Here is a 22,222-nt window from a genome sequence, read left to right as displayed (position 1 = left end):
CAGGGCCATTTCAAGTGGAAAATTCGTGATGATGGTATGGGCAGTTGAAAACTTATGGGTCGATGTATGGATTGTATATGCTATTTTTGGGGAGGATAGAAGATTATCGGGCAGCCAACTCCCGGGCCAGTATGTGTACTCTTGCTTGGAATTTTGAGCAGTAGTGGAAAAGGTTTCGGAGGATCATCAAAGTGTTCTGAGGTGTTAGCGTTTCCTTGTATTCCAATTGAGTGTTTGGATACACTAAAGTTGTGCATTGGGTAAAATGAAGAATTATTTATGGGGTTCAGAGGAAATGTATTGCTGTATCTGTATGATGATGGGAGTAGGAGATCAGTGGTTGAGGCAGGACAACGTGCTGTTTTGAAATGGTGTTCCGTGGTACCCGGGTATAATGTTCCTAATTCGGAGTTATTTAGAATCTTGAGTTTGAGACGGCTAGTGGTGTATCATGTATCTAAGGTTCCAGTGGGAGCCCTTCGGGTATTGACATCAAGAGGGATAATTTAAGAAAGTGGATCTCCGGAGAGGTAGGTATTTTTGTTATAGCGGTTGCCGCCAGAGTTCGTGATGAATATGTGGGGCAGGTGTGGGTAGCTATCTACGATAGTCTGCGGAGCATGAGTTAGTGGACGTAGTGTGGCGTCGTAATGCGAATGAGAGTATGGGGTGAAGCTACGGGGAGCCGTAGTATTCACTAGTCAAAGGATGTTGTGATGCTATGGGGATCTGTAGTACTCACAAGTCAGAAAGAGGGAGTCGTAGTACTGCGGGGAGCCGTAGTACTCACTAGTCAGAGGGTATCGTGATGTCGCAGGGAGCCATAGTACTCACTAGACGGAACGAGAGTGTGATGACGCAGTGTTCTCCGATCAGTGTATGATGCAAAAGAGTTTTAGGCTTGAGTAGCCCTAGTATTGTGATTTTGGAGCCTGGTGGTGGGAACCAGGGGTGAGACGGGGGTCTCCGTCTCTATCGGGAATCATTATATTTTGTTTTGAGTTGTGATTGTGCAACATGAGGAAGTTGGAAAAGTGGTATTGCACGGGGCGCAGGTCGAGTCATGAGAAGAGTATCTTATTGGCTAGCGAGGTTCCAACTTTTGGTCGGACCATACCCTTGAGTTGAGTTTGACATTGATGGTGCAAGGGTAAACGAGATGAAATTCTGGAATTCTGAGGTGAATTCTTGGATAAGGGTATTGTTGTCATCCAATGTCTAAAACTTCTATAGGTCAGTAATCGGGTACGAGAGATACCGTGAGATGCACGGGAGACATGCGCAGCAGACATCAGAGGTCAGGGTTGAGTCAATCTTCTGTTGGATCGTAGCTTTTGTATGAGGTAAAGAGAATTTTGTGACTTGTGTGTCACTGGGCCGAGATAGTTGACACGAGAAGGAAGTTATTGAGACATTCTGAATCATGTCATGGGTAACCATCGAAGTTCAACTATGGGGTTGAGGTTCTATGAGTTTTCCTATAGCATCAGTCATCATCCGAGCATCGGTATGCCACCCGTTGAGCTGTTGTATGGGAGGAGGTGTCGGACCCCCAATTGTTGGGGAGAGGAAGGGAAACATGTGATGGGTAGTACAGAGATTGCGCTTCAGACGACCGAGTAGATTCAGCAGGTCAAACAGAGGTTGTGGACCGCTCAGAGTCGACAGAAGAGTTATGCAGATAGGCGCCGGTCCGAGCTCGAGTTTCAGGTCGGCGACTTCGTGCTCTTGAAGGTCTCTCCTTGGAAAGGAGTGATCCGATTTAGGAAGAGGGGAAAGTTAGGGCCCCGATATATTGGACCTTTCAGGGTGATCGCGAGAGTACACAGGGTAGCCTACCGTTTGGAGCTACCTGCAGAGTTGGATCAGATTCATGACACCTTCCACGTGTTGCAACTGAGAAAGTGTACAGCCAACAAGTCAGTAGTGGTACCATTAGAGGATATTCTGGTGGATACGAGCCTGAACTAAGTTAAGAGAGCGGTGGCGATTAGGGATCGGAAGATCAATGTTCTGAGGAACAAGGAAGTGCCTCTGGTGCAGGTCCAGTGGCAGCATCGGAAAGGGCTAGAGCTGACTTGGGAGCCGGAGCGCGAGATGCGTAAGCAGCATCCAGAGTTGTTTGCAGAGTGAGACTTCGAAGGTGAAGTTTGATTCTAGTGGGGGAGAATTGTAACATCCGGATTCCAAGGTATATTATTTTATTCATTTATTTTGGTGTTTGTGGAGGGACTCGGCGAGTTGGTGCTTAGACTCGCCGAGCAGGGTCGCAGATTCTCATCCGGGTTCATGAGTGGACTCGGTGAGTCCATCAGTGGACTCGGCGAGTCCATGCTGTTTAATGAAACCCTAATTTCCCAGGTTTGGGACCTATTTAAAGGCCCTTAGGACCATCATTTGCGGCTACCAAACCCCAGAGAGAAACCCTAAAAGATCTAGAGCGATTGTGAGAGGAAAGGAGCCATTTATTGATCTTTATGGTTGATTCTTGCAAGAAGGAGGTGTTTCCAGCTTAGAGGAGACCAAGGAGGTGGTGCATTTGTGGATTTCGAGCAAAAGACTTCATCTTTGAGTTACTATATCACCCCTTTATCTATTTTGTTGAAGGAATCCATAGATGTAGAGTTTTCATGTCCTTTAATGGAAGAAATTATGAGAATATGGCCCTTATTTGCTTTGAGACTTCGGATCTAGTCCCATAGTTATCTAAAGAGCTTATTCTAGCTTGCTTTATGTTGAGCTATGGAGGTAATGAGCTTAGGGTGTCGTTTTTGGGGCTAAATCACCAAGTGAAACCTCCTAGACGTCCCATGAGTGTCAAGATTCGAGCTTTATGTGTTTATCAGGCTTGGGAAGGACAGATCTATGGATCAAAGGAACAGATCTGACCTCAGGAGGTTAATTGAGTTTGTGCATGGCATGAACTCGTCGAGTCCAAGGGCAGACTCGGCAAGTAGGGTTAGGGTTTCCCGTAAATCACTCAGTGAGTAGACTTGCCAAGTTGGGGGGATAACTCAGTGAGTCAAAGAGGGATTAGAGGACTGGAGTTCAAGGTGGAACTCACCGAGTTAATCTTGAGACTCGGTGAGTTGAGCCGGTGTGGCCCCGCGATTCATGCCAGGTGTAGCTCGTCGAGCAAGGGGAAAGACTCGACGTTCCAACCGAGACTAGAGAGATAATGTACACGTGTAGACTCGCCGAGTCGCCCAAGTGCACTTGACGAGTCGGGTCAAAGTTTGACCGTTGACTTTTGTTGACTTTTAGGTTTTGGTCAACAATGGGGCCGTTGAGCCAAGAGAGGGGTAAAATGGTCTTTTACCCTTCTGAGGATGCCAATAGAGAGTTGAGTCTAGTCTCGAGAGTTATATTTATGAAAGTATTTACCATATGTGTTCAGGCGGAGGCTAGACCATATTTCTACTGAGTTAGAGATTTACCGAGATACCCGAGGTGAGTCTTCTCACTATACTTTACCTTCAGTGGTAATTACAATTATGTGACAGAGTTATTGTATGATATTTATGTGATGTGTTGCACTGCATTATTTCTATGTGATTTATACAATGTGTATATCAGAGGATATCAGATTTAGAACCGGAAGGTTCACAGAGCTAGGACCAGAGGGTCCACAGAGTTTAGGCCCAAGGGCCCACAAAGTTATAGCCTTGAGTGGCTAGTATGTGTTACGTGTGGTATTTTGGGGAACTCACTAAGCTTCGTGCTTACAATGTTTTGTGCTTTGTGTTTTAGGTTTTCTCAGGATCACGGGACGGCACCGGCTCGATTGTACACAGCAGATAAAGAATTATGTTTTAGAGGATCCTGGATTACTATTGACTTGATTATGGAGTTATGTTTTTTTTTTGCAATTTAAACAAAAAGGAGATTTTTATGAAAAGTTTTAAAGAGATAAAGTATTTTAAATGAAAATTTTGTTTTGAAAATTTTGGTGTTACATCGAGCATATGGTTCTCCTGAAGGTGTCGCCATGGAAGGGCATTATCTGATTCAGGAAACATGGCAAGTTGGGACCCAGGTAAATTGGACCGTTTAGGGTTATAGCCCAGGTGGGAAAGGTGGCGTTTAGGCTGGATCTCCTAGCTGCGAAAGTGCCTTGTGAACAACTCGGCAGTGGTGCCCTTGGAGGACATTCAGGTTGATGGCATCCTGAACTACATTGAACGACCTGTGGCGATCCTCAACCAGAAGTCGAAGGATCTGAGGAACAAGAGAGTGGAACTCGTAAAGGTGAAATGGTAGCACCGGAAGGGCTCGGAATGGGCTTGAGATCCGGTGGATGTGATGATGGAGCACTACCCAGAGCTGTTTCAGGAACGAGTAGCAGACTTTGAGGACGCAGTCTAAAATAAGTGGGGGAGATTTATAGCACCTGGTACTTGGTACGTATTTCTTTTTATTTTTATCTAAGTATTTTGCATTTTCGCCTTGGACTCGGTGAGTTTAAGGACCAACTCGCCGAGTAGAAGCGGGATGGGACGCGGGGTTTAAGCAGTGGACTCGACGAGTCAGGTCCCGGACTCGACGAGTAGACCCTTTCTAGGGAAACACCCTAATCTGAGGGTCTTCACCCTATTTAAACAATGTTGTGTTGGCCACAACGTCCCTTATCCTCCCAGAACACCTCTCATTGAAACCTTAGTCGTTATTGAAGCAATATAAGCCATGTTGGTGGATTTTGGTGTTTATGGTCTTAAGAAGGAAAGAGAAAAGCTTGAGGAAGCGAGTAGAGACCAAGGGAACACGAGTTTGTGCACCTTCTACAGTTCATTGAAGGTAAAAAGTTGTAACCTGGATATTTTATTTGTTAGATCCCTCTTTTGGGGAGATTTAGGGCTTTTATAAGCCATTTTTGATGACCATCCATGATTGCAAACATGGTTGGGGGTTGGGGCTTCTAAATCAAGTCATTAAGGGAGTCACATGGTAGTTGGGGGTTGCTTTTGCACCCATGAAGGGTCCAATGCATATTAAGAGTTTGTTTTATGTGTTTTTGAGCTCAAAGTCCAATGCAAGCACGTAAAGTTTGTAACTTTACATGCTAGATTGATTGTAGAATCTTGGATCTATCTTTTGATCAAAGTTTGTACATCAGAAATCAAGGATTTAGAGTGTGAACGTGAACGACTCAGCGAGTCCGTTTCTGCGACTCGACGAGTCCAAGGCTTTGAGTCCCAAATTTGTTAAGGGTCAAAGAACTCGGTTGAGTGTTAGAAGGGTTGTATCCGGACAGAAAGAGTGACCCAGCGCATTAGACTTAATTTTAGACCTGGAGTTCATGGGACTTGACCAGTGCTAGAACAGACTCGGCTAGTCTAAGGAAATCTCCTTAAGATTAGAGATGAACACGACGTGTTGATCATACAAATCGGCGAGTCGAGGACAGTACTTGTTCATCAGATGAAGGTGGACTCGACGAGTGTTCATACAAGTCGGCGAGTCGGATGAGGTTCATATGATGTTCATATGAGAGAGGAACTCATCGAGTCGATGCCAAACTCGACGAGTTGAGTCATGGATAAGGACGAGTAAAGGGTTAGAAACTCAACGAGTTGACGGCCCAACTCGGCGAGTCGGGTCAACTTGAAGTTAGCTTTGACTGGACTTGGACTAACCCGTTTTAGGGTTGCACGTGTTGTGTGTTGAGTTGAAGGCTGTCATGTGTGGATCTAGTAGTCGAAGGGAGTCGACTTGCACGCCGAGGATAATTAAAATATTGCACGACATTGAGGTGAGTTACCTTCCAGCAGGGATGGGTCTATGGCCATAATGTCGGCCCACCAAAGAGGAGTATTTAGAAGATGATTGTCTTTGTGATAATTATCTTGATCTGGTTATGTGCTTTAGTCATGAGATTTATCTGTACGATATGTTATATGTATAGTAGGGATTAGTTTCCCTGACAGTGGTCCTTAGAACCAAAGGGTAACTCAATACCCGGATATGTCTGACTGTATGCTTATATCTATTGTTTTATGCTAGTAGTAGGGGGTGAAATAGTCCCTGGTTACCAGTTGAAAGATACCGATGACGGTTACCGGTTGAAAGCTACCGATGACGGTTACCGGTTGAAAGATACTGATGATGGTTACCGGTTGAAAGATACCGATGAAGGTTACCGGTTGAAAGATACCAATGATAATGTATGGTATGTGGTATGATGGGGGAACTCACTAAGCTTTGAGCTTACAGTTTTGGTTTTGGTTTCAGGTACCTCTTTGTCGAAGGGGAAGGAGTCGGCGGCGTAGCAGCGCGTTACACACACACATGGTTTCTGCATTGAGTTTCTGAGATTGTACTATGATTTTCATTACTTTTGTTGTCATAGTTTGGGACACAACATTATGATTTTGAAACGTGTTGTTATTTGACCATATTTTGGTAAAATGTTTATTAAATTACTAATTCAAAAATGAAATTTTTGGGCTTGAATTTTGGGATGCTACAGATTGTGAGATGATAATATCTTATATTCTTGAAACAGAGACATATAGTTGTTGTTTACAAGTCGATTGCACATTGATAATACATAAATGCATCAGTAACCTAGTGTTATAAAACATACTGTTGTGTAGGATTTGATGAATAAATACTACAAGCATATAAGTCGAAGTTTATCTGTTCTTTTCATCCTAGATGAGATAAAAGCAATATATGTTGGCCCCTCAATGATTTAGTGATGACACCCTAAGCGCTTGGTCAAGCCTAGACTAAGTTGATGTGTTCAATCATAATCTATTGTCAGTCATCATAAATCGGAAGTAGGTAAACAAACCCTGGAAAAAGATAATGATTATTATTCCTGTCTCATGTCCATACGATATCTTGTAGAACGGAGGAATATTTGATCACTTATCTAAAGGACGTTTTACTGGTAAGATCAGAGTTTGACAGCGGCATTTGAAAGATTGCTAATAAGATTCTGAAGTCATACGTGCAATAATACTAATTAGACTTATCAAAGTGTGAGACTGTTGGATTAGGTGTCTAAGCCCATAACTATATTTGGTATGTACTTTATTTGAGTATGAGCATGGTCCTTTTGGGTTGCTTTCACTCATGCAACTTGATAGGATGACTAGTGGAGACAGAGTAGGATTTATTATATGAATAATAAATTGGTACTCAAAATAATTTTATTAATATATTATAAGATTAATAATTTATTTGGAAATCATATTATTAATTAGTAATTAATCAGAAATTAATTTGATATTAATTTTGGAATTAACAAAATTGATTAATAATAGAGGTGTTGTTTTGAAAATCATTGATAATTGTGAAACTCGGCATAGGACTTCTTGTAAGTGGAGTGGACGAAATTTGAAGGTGATCCTATAAGATTTCGTCCAAAGGCTTGTGAAGGGGGTCCTTGGGTTGCTTTGGTCTTAAGTTAGGAACTAAGGTATCCTTATTCAAGTCCAGCTTGAAGACTAAGCAACTTAGCCATATATCAACCTCCTAAACCCTAAGGATTTCGGCCTCTATGTGATTTTAAGAGAACCTGACCGATTTCATGCTCTCTCCAAGTCATCCTTGTTGTGTTTAGTGTTTGTGACTCCATTAGAGGTGCAACACTTCAGGCACTAAGCTTTCAAGAGTCAAGGACTTCAAAGATTGTCCTGTTATTACAATATAACAAATGAGGTAATCATCAAACCCATATATATATATATATATATATATATATATATATATATATATATATATATATATATATATATATATATATATATATATATGAATTTCAAAATTGTATATACTAGATCTAGGGTTCATTGCTTTGGTATTCAATTTGCATGTTCAATAGAGAAAAACTTAGATCCAAAACAATTAGGGTTGCATGTCACATAAAATTTTAGATATGCTCAAAACTCATCAACATTGACATCATAAATGTTATTCACAATAAAAAGGAAGATGTCACACAATTTTGTGAAAATATGGTTCAAAAACACTTTATCTATACCTTTTCACAACATGCATTCTGCCTAATTTCTTTATCCAAATTTTCTTACTATTTTGAGTTTTTGACCCCGAAAAAGTATTTTAAGCTTATAGTTTATAAAACTTATAGGACCCCAAATATGTTGCGTTAAAACAATGTTGAAATGTTGTAAAAATTCCTAGACCTCGCGCTCTCTTGTCAAGTTCAAACACTAATCATGCATTATTTCTTATAACTTATGGGGTTTGAATGAACCCATTAAGAACCAAAAAAAATATGAACCAATTTTTCTAAGAAACCATGGTATGATCAGTTTTTTCTATAAAGCTTCATGTACTAGAGTCATATTCTTATTTTTGTAGAAAAATAAGTACTCTGAGCCATAATGTCCGAATAAATACTTACATAAGAAGAAACATTTTTGAATTTTTTTTAGGATTGATATACATAGAAAATAACGACACTACCTAATTTTTCATCTATTTTGGCTAACCATTGATATTCTATTCCAATTTTACCTTGTATTTAAGCATAAATTTTTTAAATCCAGGTTTTATACTCCCAAAACACAAAGTAGTATTTTTCCTAACGTTAGAGAGCTTCAAAGGAATCGTAAAAATTATTTTACGTATTATCTAAACAGATTCCTTTTTATTCCTCATTTTCCTCTTATTTTAAGTATAAAGTAAGCATAAATATCACCTGTTAGATTATGAAAATACGTTTTTGACAATTTTTGCAGCTAATCTTCATACATTTGTGATTTTTTAAACCATAAGCTCTTCGTGAACTCACTTGTTTCCAAAAAAATTCAAACAAGCATGTGACACTTTATAATTCAATTAGTTGGCTAAGTAATTATTAGTTTATTGTTTGGTAGAAAAACACTCATTATAAACTTATTGTTATGTATGATACTAGTAGGAGCCGAATGAAATATCCAAACCTCGACACCTCATACTGCAAACTCTCTCATGAGTATTCACAACCCCATTTACTCTTAAATTTTTGGGTGGAAAGCATGCTTACAAAAATAAATAAATACAAAATGTGTTAGCATTGGGTGTATTTTAAACTACCGCTAATGTGTTTGTATCAATTTACTTATACGCTTGTGTGGAACACTTCAGACTATTATCGTATGTTAAGTCCCCCCGAACTAATTACAACAGTTAACACATTTCAAGCGTATGGTCTTGTTGGATCGCCCTATTTGGAATTGACAATACCTACCCACATAGTAATTATGGGTGCAATTTATGAATACATTCCCATATTGACGATAGGACATGGTGCTTATTAGGGGCATACTAGTCATTATGCTTGGTTGTATACTCAAGCATTAACACTTGAAACTTATTAGCGAAAATGGGCTATTTCAAAACTAAAATTGTGCTTGATGCAATTGCTTGCTTAGTATCACATTTTGATGAACCAACTTTTCCAAAATGTGTGAAAGGCACCACCATATTTCATGTTATTGCTTTTGAGATATATTAAACAGTTTAGGATGAAAAACTTGATGTAAGTAGTTTTGGGATAATTTTTGTAAATTTTAAATACTTGAAGATTATGGTTGGTGTTGTCTATTACATTGTGTGTGAAACTAGGGCTGGCAATTCTCGACACGACACGCGATACGATACGAAATAAATGGGTTTGGATTGAGTTTTTCAACCTGCCCACCCGCTAACCCGTCAACCCGCCAACCTGTTTATTAAACGGATCATATATGGGTTTCTCAAAAAATAAACGAGTTGACCCGCCAACCCGTTTATATTCTTAATAAAAAAATTATTTTATTTTTAAATGTATTTATGTATCAAGTATGAATATTTAATAAGTATTATATAATATATACCATTGATTCATAGACAATTTGACTATTTTGACATTTTGAGTCGCGGTGAATGGTCTAAGGTCCTAAGTCGTAACCTATAAGGCTAAGTCTGTAACATGTTTCTATGAATGTTTATAATTTTCATTTGGATGGTTAAGACTTAAATGTCTACAATTCGGACCCACGAACCCAAATTTGACCCACAAACCAGCCAACCTATGAACCCGTATAAATAAATGGGTTGGCGGGTCATATATGGGTTTATGTTCCAAACCCGCCAACACGTGACCCGCCAACCCGTGACCTGTATATTTAAATGGGTCGTGTTTGGGTTAGCATATTTTGACCCGTCAACCCGCGACACGCCAACTCGAACACGACACGATTGCCAGGCCTATGTGAAACCTTAGCTTGTTATACTCCATGTTTCCACTGTAGTGGGATGTGATATAGTTGTCGGGAAATAATGGAAATCCACTTTCACATTGGGAAGTGGTTCTATAAGAAGAAAAGGATGTTAACATGGCTAAAGGTTTCATTTAAGCCAATGAGAAACTACATAAGTTTCATTAATTTGGATTGATCATTAGAACACTTTGTCACAATAGTTAAACGACCATCAAATTCATTCCAAGGAGCATCAAGTTACTATGACATTCAGAAAGATTTAAACTACTTTGGGTAAGCGAATTAATATTTTTATGTAAGTTAGACTACAACAGAAGCATCTTCCTTATGCTAGGATTCAAAAATCTCATTACATATATAAAGGGATATTTTTTAAAATACATGAATAGCATATACAAACTCAAAAATAAAACCAAGAGTCTAATAACAAACTTTTGGAACTTTATATATATAAAGGAATTGCAAGTTGGCAATTTCCTTTGTATCCCACATTAAATATAAAGGAATTGCAAGTTGGCAATTTTCTTTGTATCTCACATTGGTGAGGGGAAGAAATTTTTGTGGGTTTATAAGCCTATTCCTTTGATAGGGCTTTAGTGGATCAAAGGAATGGGTCAAGCCCACACGCATGCCTAGCAATAGCCAATGCCACGACTGTGCGATTAAGTCGCACTTGGCATGTTGTTAAGGAGCTTTCATTTTTGGTGAGTTCGGATCAAGTTGGTTTGACCAGGGTTGACTTTGTGGTTAAGGATCAGGAAACGACTTGCTCTCACCCTAGGGTTTCTTGGACCAGTCTATGGGGGGCCGTTTTATGCCTTCTAGGGTTTCGATACTTATAAATACTGCTCCCTAGGCGCCATTTAACTCTCTCACGAAAATTAGAGCTCTCTCCTACTCTCTGCGTTTTTCTTCTTTTTGGCGAGTTCGGATCAAGTCGGTTAGACCAGGGTTGACTTTGTGGATAAGGTGACGGAACATTCTAGAAGGATCAGGAAACGACTTGCTCTCGCCCTAGGGTTTCTTGGACCGGTCTATGGGGGCCCGTTTTATGCCTTCTATGGTTTCAATACTTATAAATACTGCTCCCTAGGCACCATTTAACTCTCTCACGAAAATTAGAGCTCTCTCCTACTCTCTACGTTTTTCTTCCCGTTTCCGAGTATTCGCTTTGTGTTTATCGATTTCCACTGTTGTTGGAAGATCGATAGATCTGCATTAAATCATGGGGTTTTACTATGTTGCTTACAGCCAATAGAGGTGAAGTAAAAACCTTTAAGGAAAGGAGTCTGATCTGTGCGGTTATCAGAAGTTCAAGATCAACCATCAACAGGTTGATTTTATTTTTCTATCTTGCGTTTAAGTTCGTCCAACAACAAGAAAGTCTTCTTCTACCTTTCTTATAATCAGATCTAATCAAGAATGATTAATCTGATTTAGGACGAAACTTGCTAAATATAATAACAATAATTGGTTCTATTATTCACAACTAATCGACATATAATTATTAATATTATTTGTCGGTTTCATTGCGTGTCTATTAGCTTATTTTTCAACATAAACTACAAAATTTCCCATTTCCAATTTAGGAATTTTAATTTCATCCTTTTTAGGATTAGAAAATAAGTATCTATAAAATCTAGTTTATTCCAAAATATTAAAATCTCTAACATATAACTTCTTCAAATTCTAAATTTCTCAATATTAATAAATTTAATAATAATTATCGAAGTAATAACTTTATTTGAAAGGATTTAGATAAAGTGGATCATAAAAATGATAATGCTTAGAAATTTTACCAATTAAACCAGATCCATAGATCCATAAACAGTAGCTCCATATATACTCATATAAAACTTTTAGATGATAAATTATGTGATATGATATTTGTGTCCCCAAGAATTATCAATACTATCCCAAATTTTGTTGCTTAAGGTATGTAAGATCATAACTAAATTGGTATAATTGAGTGAATAATAGTAAAGTTCTTTTAGGGTTTCCCTCATAACAGGAAAATAGCTTGGATTGATATTAAGAATGAGAAATAAATTATTAATATATTATATGATTAATATATTAATTATATATATAATAAATAATTAATTTACAATTAATCAGAATTAACTAAGTAATGTTTTTGGTTTAATTAGAATAATTTAATGGTTATAAGGGTTAGAATGCAATTGTTTAAAGGTTGAACAAGGTGTCATTGTAGAACTTTCCTAGTAGGGACGATTTTGGGATCCCTAATCTACGGTTTCTGAAAGCCTCCTTGGTTAATAAGGAAAGTGATTTTAATTAGAATAAAATATTAATATTCTTGAATTCAAATCAATGTTTCTTACAACTATAAATACGGAGCTTTAGTAGGGATAATAAGGCTGCATAATTACAAGGAATTCTAAAACCCCTCTCATCTCTCTAATTATCCTAAGGTTTCCTAGCATTTGGGTGTGACGCATTAGAGGTTACCACAGAAGTAATCTAGAAAACTCATATGTGGTATCAAAGCCTTAGGCTTGTTGTATAATTTGCCTATTTGTGAAATCCTAAAAGAAACCAGGAAAATCAAAAATTCCTAGCCCTACAGGGATTTTGAAATTCCCTTGCCTCTATATATTTTTCGAAAATTTCTAGGGTTTCCGTATTTTTTTTAATGCCTTAAAGTTTGAACTAAAAATGGATAACCTAAACCCTAATTTTCAAAAATTAGGAAGGAATAAGATTAAACAGATTAATTAATTAAAATTCATAATTCAAGATAATTATTTAATCTTAAATGATTTAATTAATTTAAATAAAAGATAAACATAAAATTAATTAATTGTCAATCAAAATAACTGAATTTAGACTCTGTATTTTTTAAATGTTTTAAAATACACCTTGTATATATATATATATATATATATATATATATATATATATATATATATATATATATATATATATATATATATATATATATATATACACACGTAAGTTATAATACTATAAGTATAACATTAAAGTTACTCAAATCGTTAATAGGCATCATCCGCGAAGCCCACTATAAGAGAGGTATAAAGAAACGACCTATAAAATAACCATTGAATGGGTGTCCATTTCACCGTCCGCTTATTTGTGTGGTGGAGGGTCGTTAGCCAAATGGGTTTGATAGGGCACTAATCACATTAATTTTGTGCTATAAAGATGAAATGGGTGCACAACCCGAGTTTATGGTTGTTGATAGAGCGTGTGTGGTTAACTGATGTAACGTCCCATGTTCACAACCAAAATTTTTCATTTTTATTAAGGTAAAACTTCCCAATTTATAAATCAATTATTTAGAAAATCGTTTATTCCAAATTACATTTATTAAAAATCAGAGTATCATAGAAAAACCGAAATCCTCAATGTTGTTGATGAGTGTGTACAGTCCTGCATTTGCCTTCCCATAGGCATCGATGATACCTAAAACAATAAACAACTGGATAAGCATAAAGCTTAGTGAGTTTCCCAAAAAATACCTCATACAATAACCATACAAGCATGCATAACGGCCCATAACCACCTAGTTGGAATGGCTAGGCCCAATCAGTCCTCGGACTATAATACCATGCTTTGTTGGCCTACCTCCTCAACGCAACCGCTTTTCCCGAGCCTTCATGCCTTCGGCTTACAACTGGCATGCACGAGATATCTTGGCCTACAACACAAAGCAAGGACCGCCTCAACCCAAACCAAACACACCATGTTGACATGTGAACAATCAAGGATCAAGTAGGAACATAATACAGGCAACATCAATCATAAATCTCATTACTACCTACTAGTCCTCTCATAACATACAGTCTTGCTACTAGCTAAGCTTTTTAGAATGTGTAACCATAAGTTACCAGAGGTGAGATAGCCACCTGAATAGATGATCCTACTCCAGGGCCACAACCAAGCAAGGAACATGCAAAAGAGCCTAGACGAAGAATTCTCAGGCTATCCAACATGACCACGGATAGTTCCTAAGGTCAGTCCATAGATGACAACCAGCAAACACAAATAACATGCAGTTATATAGATTATTATAGCAAAGAAACATACTCAATACCATGAGATAGATCTAACAGGTCACTATAGCATAACAACGTACTCAATACCAGATCACAAATCTAACAGATCAATACAACATAGCAACATACTAAATATCAACAATCTAAGGAATTTATGGTCTTATATACTCAAAGGTGAGATAGTCACCCGGATGGGAGATCCTACTCTAGAATCACAACCAAACCAGGAATATATAAGAGAGCATAGATCAAGAGTCCTCTGTCTATCATGCATGACTATATACACTCCTAAGGCATCCCTCTACTAACAACTAACCAAAACTAGTGGGCTGGCAGTGGTGTCTTCGACCCACGAGTATAGTTAAGCGAAACTCACCTCGGTATACATGTAGGAGACCACCATAGTAAAGAAGATCTCTACCAACTTCGACTCACTTCCAATCACCTACAGGAAGGTACTAGAGCCAATACCTAATCACATGTCATAGTCACTTGCAATAGTGACTATTTCAGATGAAATGACGATTAGGGTTCCACATAAAATGATGATTAGGGTTAAGTAAGGAAACTTAACCCATTAAGGACATAATCACCTAAGTGTAGGACAGATTAAGGTTGACTTAGTCATTCTCGATTATAATAATAATCCAAGCAATATCCCAAATACGAGCCCCAATCATTGTCCAAAATAGGATCATTGTCCAAAATAGGGCTTCCCGATTCCAGGGTTTTCCACATAAAATCATAACTAGGGTTAGTGTTCCACACTAAACCCCTTAGGGGCTAAATTCATTAAGTATAATACTAGATTAAGATAATCGTAAGGCATTACCGAGTATAATTTAAAGTTCAATTAACAGTTTCAGTGTGGGTCCCGACAACTCTAAAAACTAGGGTTTTCTTGACATCAGGGTTTTCTAAACCCTAATTAGGGTTTCCAACCCAAATACATTCCACTCAGACTAAAGTTAGATGTTTACGTCATTTAATGTTTAATAAATCGGGCACCACGCACTACCACCTCGGGCAGTGGTGGTCGACAGCGGTCCATGGCGGCGGGAGGCGGAAACCACCACTTTTAATCATAGGAGTTATAAAATTTTAAGTCAAAACACCATCCAAAGCATTCTGGTTCACACAAAACGCTAATCCAACACCTACACACGCACACAACCACCCGAGGTGGTGGTTGGTGGCGATAGGATGATGGCCGCCACCATGGTCGACTGCCACGGTGGGTTCTTCTTGATTTCTAGCCAACAAACACACACACACATACACACATGAAAACACCCACAACACAATTGCAACATCACCCGTGGAAGATGACGATGGGAGGGATGAAAAAAGGGCAATGGCATGAAATAGCAGCAGCGGCCGCGGTAGCGCGAACAGTCGGCGCTAGCAGCAGCGGCGTTACCATTCGGCTATACGGGTAGCATAACCGATAGTGAATTGGGGAAATGAAGGATACACTACCAAGAACAACAATAGCGGAAATCAAGATGTCGGATTCGACGGTCCTTGTCTTCATCGGTATCGGGAGCAGCAGTTGGTCGCTTCAGTGGTTCAAGATAGCATCAAGGAGGTGGTGGAGGAGGGGGAGTGACGAGTTTAAGTCTTGTCCCCAACTCATCAACTTAATTTTGATTTTTCACTTTTAGCCCCTCCTTCTCTACCATATTTCAATTCAAGTCCAGAATTTAATCTATAGCCCCTTGCTTCGAAAAATATATTCAATACTAGACCAAAAGTTACGCTTTAACCCCTAATTTCTAGCATTTATAACATTTAACTCCTTGAACTAATACTCTAATCAATTATTATGGATTTAGGGCTAACATTAAATAAAAATATAAAAATACATCTCGTGGTTTTAGCGTTATTATTTATTTATTTATTTATTTATTTATTTTAATTTAAATGGAATGATACAACCAACACATCAATGTGAGATCACAAATAAGAACGAGGTTCTCACGCCAGTTGCATGGTTATTCACTTCTTGTTTGTGATCATCAGCATCCCAGTCACAAATCGAAGAGAATAATCTAAGATTAAACATGTCATTGAAAATTTCAATGAATCTCGAAAGATTTAGGAATTTCATAATAGATTGAAATTGGTAAAGGGGATTACCTACCTAAAATAAACTCAAAATCCGATTACAACATCCCACTTCTTAATTTCGAATTGTATTTTTGGATCCTAGCCTTGAATTATAATTTAGGTTAGAATATTAAGGAATAATCAACTAACTAAAATCTTATCTCTTATTTAAGATTTCTAGAAATAGTGATATTCCACTTCCTCCACATCTGTCCACTCACAACTTCACTCTTTTGTAAATCCTTTCAATGGACAATCTTACTAGTCCAAAGTACAAGGATTGGATGTGAAATTTGAAATGAAACTGAGATATGAGAACAAAGATTATATTCTCAACAATCTAATCGAAAGAAACTGTTACTCATGAGGAACACATTGATTATAATCAACATGTTGATGACACCACTAAGGTCGATTGCATTATGATTAACACTATGGAACCTGAACTCCAAAAGTCTATAAGGATTACTAGCCATACGAAATGAACTTGGATCTTGCTTAAATATTCCACAGAAAAAAAAAGACAAGAGTGTTATGAATTCGTCAAACCCTTATGGTGTGAAAGTTGAAAGAAGAGGAATATGTGTGCATTATTGTGCAGAAAATGCATATAACACATGGAGAGATTGGATAAGGTCAATCTCAACTTTGACAAGGAGCTTGTTGGTGCTCAACTCCTTTCCAAGTAGTTATGATTAGTTCATTATGACCTAGTATTTTAACAATACTACGATCACATTGATTGAGCTTCACATTCTATTGCAAACAACTGAAGCGGGGATGAAAAATTCTCATTACAACAGTATTACAAGTGCCCTAGCCATGGTTATTCAACAAGTCAAAGGAAAGAAGAGAGAATCCTATTCCCAACCCAGGTAGAAAAGGAAATTCCACATTGGAGAGTCCAGTGGTTCAAAGGGAATGTTCACTTTGACGCTCTTCATGTAGGTGATCCAAAATAAGTCATGTGCTTTCATTGTGGCAAAAATGGTCATTAGAAGATAAGTTACCCCAAGGACCTACAAGAAGTGAGAGCTTCTAAAGGCAAGGTGTTTGGCTCTTCATCTAGAATGTACTCTATTGAAATCAATAACACTTATGTTTCAAACTCTTAGATTCTTGATACAGTATGCGGTTTCCATATTTGTTCTTATATGTAAGGACTAAGGGAAAGTGAAGATGTCAAGAATGGAAATATGCACCTGATCATGGGGAACAAGATAAAGTCAGTTGTTACCAAGATTGGGACTTATGAACTAATTTTTTATAATAGTGTTAGGGTTGATTAAAACAATGACTGTTATTCATCATAAATGACAAGGAACAAAATTTCATTTCATGCTTCATTTAGACAATGTTGTCATTATGGTTTTCGCAATGATAATGGTGCAATTTTAGTTTATAAAAATGTTGCATTTATTTTAAATTCTTATCTATGTTATGGTGTGTATGAAACTATTATATGTGTGAATGAACTTGGCAATTTTGTTTAAATAATTATTCTTCTACTAGTTTACACAAGGCGTACTTATAGCATTGTCGAGTTGGGTTTATAAACAAGAAACACATTTCCCAGCTCCATAAGTATGGAGTTTTGGAATCGGTTGACCTAAAGTAATATGATCAATGTGAATCTTGTCTATGAGGCAAGATGACTAACTCACCTTTAGTTGGTACTTGTTAAAGAGGTGAATGATTGTTAGACCAAATAAATACAGATGTATGTGGGCCTTTCATATCTTCCACAAGGCATGCTAATCACTACTATGTGACGTTTACTAATTATTATATCCGATATGGCTATGTCTACTTATTCAAACATTAATTGGAAACCTTGGACAAGTTCAAAGAGTTTAAGGATAAAGTAGAGAATCATTTGGGCAAGAAAATAAAGATGCTCTGAACTCACAAAGGTGGAGAATATCTTAGTAATTAGTTCATAGACTATCTTAAGGAATGTGAAATCATTTCACAATTATCAACTCCTAGGATAACACAACTCAATGGTGTAGCTGAGAGGCGAAATCGAAAATTCCAAGACAGCGTTCGTTCGATGATGAGTCAAGCTTCGCTTCTTAAATCAGTATGGGGCAATTCCTGAGGGACAGCTGCCCATATCCTTAATCTTGTTCCTAATAAGAAGGTTGTCAAAATACTGTTGGGTTTTGAGCAATCTAACACTTCCTAAGTGTGCATGCAACCCTAATAAACCTTGGATCTATGTTTGTCTAAATACATGCAAAATATTAAATTTTCCAAGGTTTATAACCTATCTAACATGGCATGGGGAACATTTCAACATAAAAGAGTTAGAAGAGATTACATACCTTTTTGGTGAGTTTGGTTCTAAGGAGTTTGAGGGCCAAGCACCAATAGTGTGAATGCCTCAAATGGAATCACAAAACACCACAAACTCTTGGAAAACTTTGAGAGAGTATACACACTTGTATAAATTCGGCCACACACAAGCACACACACACTAGTTCACTAGTTGCCATTTCATGCTCCATAAGCATGTTTATATAGTGTACATGGTTAGGGTGAAACCCTAATAACCCATGTCTTTTCCTTTCCAAGGATCCATGGGTTAAAAGCTCCATGGATCATCCATGGACTTCCATATAAGCCTAGCCCATTAACAAATGAGTATTAGCCCACACTATATAAAACAAATAGCCCATAATCTAATTAGTCTTCCTTTTAATCTCTAAATTAATTCATAATTAATTTAAGACTAAAACTAATTAAATAATATAACTTCATATTAATATATTATAACTTATAATATATTAATAAACATATGTGTATAACTCTCATAAAATTATCCATAATAGTTTGGATGAGATGCAACCCAAATGGACCATGCCGGTCGAGTCAAGTATATACCAAATAAGTTATGGACTTAGACACCTTATCCAACAGACTCCCACTTGGATAAGTCTAATAACTGTATTTGCCTATATAACTTCAGGAACTAACCAACAATCGTAGCTCTCGAAAACTCCGTCGAACTATGAAGCGCCATTTTAAGACAAGTGATCACATAATCCTTTGTTCTCATGATATCAGCCGGACAAACACATGGAACTATGTCTTGCTTATTGTCTAGCAGTTGTTTCTCGATTTTCCGATTTGTTTGACGAAGAACTTCACTGAACACATCAGTTTAGTTCTGACCGGGCCCGGTACATGGGTCAACACAAAATCATCGAGGGGCCCAGATATCGCTTCTATTTCTAGAAGGAACAGATAAACTTCGACTGATATGCTTGTTCTACTACTTATTGAATTGTACACAAAGGCACGTTTTATAAGATCAAGTTACTGATGCGTTTATGTGCAATCAATGCACAACCAACTCATAGGAAACAACTCATATCTCTAGGTTTAAAGATTTATATGATGTTATCGTCTCACGATCACTCGAGATAAATTCCATGAAGTGATACAAGTGAGCATGGGTTTATACCAATACTCATAACTTATGAGTACTCATGAATGTTGCAGCAACCATTGCCATGTCTAAACACCTTTTAGCCATCTACAAACCCAATTCATGACAATCTTGATTCATACCTACTTCCGACGTATGATCGATTGTGGAGGTTTGAATAAATTAATTATTCTGGAAGTCAAAACATGCAAAACTGAAACAATAGTAAATAAATGACAATGATAGTAACACTTTACTCATAAATAAATCACAAATTTTATTCATCATCAAACGTCGATTACATTTTACAAGTTTCAGGAAAACTATCTAATCTGTAAAACTAATATCGTCCCTTAGCCCGATGTGCCTCGCATACTGAAAATACTTAACCCTCGTCAGTCCCTTCGTAAGGGGAGCTGCAGGATTCTCATCCGACGATATCCTCCTTGCCACGAGGAGTCCTTCTTCAATCTTGTGTCTTATGAAGTGAAATTTTCTGTCAATGTGTCGGGATCTGCCATGATCTCTTGGTTCCTTGGCTAAGGCAACCGCACTATTGTTGTCACAGAAAATCTCCATAGGCTCCTTAATAGCTGGTACAACTCCAAGGTCTCCGATGAAGTTCTTTATCCATATCGCCTCCTTCGCTGCTTCACTCGCTGCTATATACTCTGATTCACAAGTTGAATCAGCCACCGTCTCCTGCTTGGAACTCTTCCAAGAAATTGCCCCTCCATTTAAGGTGAAGATCCAGCCCGACTGAGAGCGGAAATTATCCCTATCAGTCTGAAAACTAGCATCACTATACCCTAATACTCTCAAGTCATCACTCCCACCAAGGGTAAGGACACAATCCTTAGTCCTACGCAGGTACTTGAGAATGTTCTTTACCGCAGTCCAATGAGCCTTTCCAGGGTTCCCCTGATACCTGCTGACCATGCTCAAAGCAAATGCCACATCAGGATGGGTACAAGTCATAGCATACATGATCGAGCCAACAGCGGAAGCATACGGTTGTTGGCTCATATCAGCTATCTCTGCCTCTGTACTCGGACTCTGAGTCTTACTCAGTTTGGTATTGCTTTGGATCGGTAAATCTCCTTTCTTGGAATTCTCCATGTTAAACCTTTTCAACACCTTATCCAAGTAGGTACTCTGACTAAGTCCAATTAGTCTTCTACTCCTTTCTCTTAATATCCTTATCCCTAGGATATAGGCAGCCTCCCCTAGGTCCTTCATAGCAAAGCACTTCCCATGCCAGGACTTAACCTCCTGCAAGGTTGGGATGTCATTTCCTATAAGTAGTATGTCATCCACATACAGTACCAAGAAGCTAACTATACTCCCACTAGCTCTGACATACACGTAAGACTCATCTTTGCTTCTCGAGAAACCAAACTCTTTGACCTTCTCATCGAAACAAAGATTCCAGCTACGAGATGCTTCTTTTAATCCATAAATGGATTTCTCAAGCTTGCATACTCTATTGGGGTACTCTGCACTGACAAAACCCTCTGGCTGATTCATGTACACATCCTCAGCCAACTTTCCATTAAGGAAAGCGGTTTTGACATCCATTTGCCATATTTCATAATCATGAAATGCTGCGATGGCTAGCATAACCCTAATAGACTTAATCTTTGCTACCGGCGAGAACGTTTCATCATAATCAATACCTTGAGTTTGAGTAAAACCCTTCGCAACCAGTCGAGCCTTATAAGTATGCACTTTTCCTTCCATGTCTGTCTTCTTCTTGAAGATCCATTTGCACCCGACTGTTTTACGGCCTGGTACATTGTCAACCAAGTTCCAAACTTGATTGTCATACATGGACTGTATCTCGCTGTCCATAGCCCCTTCCATTTAGCAGACTCCGGGCCTGCCATGGCTTCCTTAACACTGCTAGGTTCATCCAAATTTACCAGTGTACTATCACTGATAAACGTATCACCTTCCGTAGTAATATGAAAGCCATAATAAAACGAAGGTGTGTTCCTAACCCGTGTGGAACGCCTCGGAGGTACAAACTCGTCAGCTGGATCAACAGGAGTTTCCTGCTCAGGTTGATTGCTAGTGTCTGGGGTTCCTTCACCAATTGATTCTTGAATTTCTTCAAGATCAATTTGCCTCCCACTGTCTCCTTGGCTTATAAATTCTTTCTCGCGAAAGACCTCTCTTCTTGCTACAAAGAACACATTCTCACTGGGTCTATAGAAGAGGTAACCAAAGGATTTCTGTGGGTAGCCGATGAAAATACAACTTTCACTTCGGGGTTCAAGCTTATCATGAGTCTCACATCTCACGAAAGCCTCGCAACCCCAAATTTTGATGTGGTCCAAATTGGGAACCTTCCCAGTCCACATCTCATGAGGTGTTTTGGTAACCTTCTTTGTAGGGACTAGATTAAGGATATGGGCGGCAGT

Source organism: Lactuca saligna, chromosome 4 (assembly GCF_052625555.1).
Source record: "Lactuca saligna cultivar CGN05327 chromosome 4, ASM5262555v1, whole genome shotgun sequence".
NCBI lineage: Eukaryota > Viridiplantae > Streptophyta > Magnoliopsida > Asterales > Asteraceae > Lactuca > Lactuca saligna.
The sequence above is the reverse complement of the archived record's forward strand: the minus strand, read 5'-3'. Positions refer to the sequence as shown.